The 2,586-nt window shown below is 44.3% G+C and overlaps 1 non-coding gene across 1 annotated transcript; it reads right to left on the reverse strand.

Moving 5' to 3' along the window:
- Positions 1–798: 798 nt before the first annotated feature.
- Trnat-ugu (transfer RNA threonine (anticodon UGU)) lies at positions 799–873 on the reverse strand. Its single transcript has one exon. It is a non-coding gene; the product is annotated as a tRNA-Thr (tRNA).
- Positions 874–2,586: the final 1,713 nt, after the last annotated feature.

Below are 2,586 nucleotides of genomic sequence, written 5' to 3' on the forward strand. Positions count from 1 at the left end.
TGACGAAACTGTGTCAAGCAGGACACTACAAACACAGTGTTCGAACGTTATATGACTGTTTTCTATACTCATCTGCAATAGCTTACAGTTTTGCACATTTAGAGCAAGCTGCTATTCATCTCATCAAACATGAACTTTGCCCAGGTCACCCATATCTCCTTGCAGTCACTCAGCGACGACACTCCCCCGTACGCTATTAAGTCATCAGCAAACAGTCGCATATTGCAGACCACCCTATCCTCCAGTTCGTTTATACATATGATGGTCAGAAACAGTCCGAAAAGCTTGTCAGGGTGCTTGCTGCAGCGTAGGCTGTGCTGAGAAATGTAAAGAATGAAATTCGATACGTTGCGGCGTTTCCGAGTTAATTGGCATTGGAGTTAGCCAGACAGGCGCGCGCAAATTCAAGCTACTCGCAAGATACAATTAGTGTCAGTTTTCCTTGTAGTGTAAATGACAGCGCACGAGACTGCTCAGCCTTTGGATCGGGTTCGATTCTTACTACCGACTCATGACCAATACTGGTATCACTCTTTTGTTCGGTTTTATGCAATGAAACGAAGAACACGTTTGAAGACACCGCCTCTGATGGGCCGCTTGAATTTGCGAGCGCAGCGGCCTGATTGGCTAACTTCAGTGCTAATTAACTTTATACATATGAAGCTAGTTACTGTTCTCCAAAGAACAGATACCATTGATGACCCTGTAGCTTCTCTAGAATAAATGGTAATTAATTGTAACCCTCAGCTGCCGACAGGTGGTGTTGATATACCTCGATGGGCGACGGCTGAAAATGTGTGTCCCGACCGGGACTCGAACCCGGGATCTCCTGCTTACATGGCAGACGCTCTACCCACCTGAGCCACCGAGGGCACATATGAGTAGCGCGACTTCAGGGACTTATCCCTTGCAAGCTTCCCGTGAGACCAATATTTCCAAACTGTCCACAATGTACGTGCGTAATGTTCCTAATAGTCCTAATAGATATATTCCCATCCACTCATTACTCGCGCACACTAAGGTGACGATTCCCGTGAGAGTTTGGGCAACCTGTGCGCATTTACACAGACGAAGGTCAATGGCCGTGTAGCCTTTATATATATATGTATATATAGTTACTGTTCTCGAAAGAACAGATACCATTGAAGACCGTGCAGCTTCTCTAAAATAAACGATAATTAATTGAAACCCTCAGCTGCCGACAGGTTTTGTTGATAACTTGTAAAGAACGCAAACTACCGAGTTTTTTTTTTATGAAGAAAACACCCTTAAAGCTTTTCAGGTTTTTCTAACCACCCTTATTAAGTGTGTTTCCGTGACGATGTTACAGACTTTGAGGATTGATGGAGAATGTAAGTATACCACTCTGAACTAAGGGACCCTGGTCCGGAACGACTGAGTCGTTAAGTTTTAAGCGAAAATCGTTCAGGTATATCTGACAGTGGTCCTCTTCTACTGCGAGCTCCTTGTTTTCCACATTTTGGTAGGAGGTAGTATGGAGCAAAACTAGAAAAAGAATATCCAATAAACATGGGCTCTAAGATGAATACTTTAAAAGCTACGACAACTTGTTCATTTTTGCTAATGTGAAACACGTCACGTCTACTAAACAAGTGCTCATAGTTCTTAAGAGACCATGCTAACTGGACTTTTTTTTCTTGTTTTGGTCCCTACTACCACCTCCCAGAAATATGGAGTGCAAAGAACTTGCAGGTTCACCGTCATAGGTATCACAACCATTTTCTCTTATAACTTTCGGATCTGTCTTTTCCGGAACAGTGTCCCTTACCTCAAACTGACACCCTTAGAGGGGAGAGGAGGATATGGCCAGAGAGAGGGGTGAGAAGGAGGTCAGGCATACTGTTGTGTACGTAGTTCCGCGTAGTCAGCGCGTACACAACTTTCCCACTAGAGCGCGACCCGGTATGCACAACAGCGCAGGCGCAGCGCTCGTCCGTCTCCGCACTACGAGATGGCGCTGCCTTAGAGACGGACCAAATGCTGCTTCCGCCGATCCGCGTATTAATATGTAATGCAGCCAATGAGATTGCTGCTAACGTAGAACCTTTTCTCCTCGCCGATCACACTCGTGCAGTGATACCTGAACGCGCGAGGTATTATAACGAGTGTACAGACTTCCGATTACTCAGTCTGCATTAGTCTGTACCAGTCTGCATTAGTCGGTACCAGTCTGCATTAGTCGGTACCAGTCTAAAGTCAAGTTTCAGACTGCACCTAAGAAGATTATCATATTCCTGTACATAGCCATGAACAGAAATTTATAGACACTTGGTCAAGTATCAGAGATATGTGAGAATAAGATTAACGTCCCAGGACGAAAGGAACTTCAGATTGTCAATTGTAAATAGCATCCAGAACCAAGTTAAGCTATTTTTATGCCTGTTATTATTTTAATAAATGTGTGTGAAAATTAATCAAGTTCTGTTTAAAGTTGGTCACCGTCAATCTGCTACTCTAAGCGTGCAAGTGGCATTTCTATCGTCTGACCTAACGGCAGAAGATAAACACGCCACGATAAGACCACGAGACATATTGCTGACACTCGCCTACTTCGTCAAAGCGACA

The sequence above is a fragment of the Schistocerca nitens genome, chromosome 1 (genome assembly GCF_023898315.1).
Source record: "Schistocerca nitens isolate TAMUIC-IGC-003100 chromosome 1, iqSchNite1.1, whole genome shotgun sequence".
Lineage (NCBI taxonomy): Eukaryota > Metazoa > Arthropoda > Insecta > Orthoptera > Acrididae > Schistocerca > Schistocerca nitens.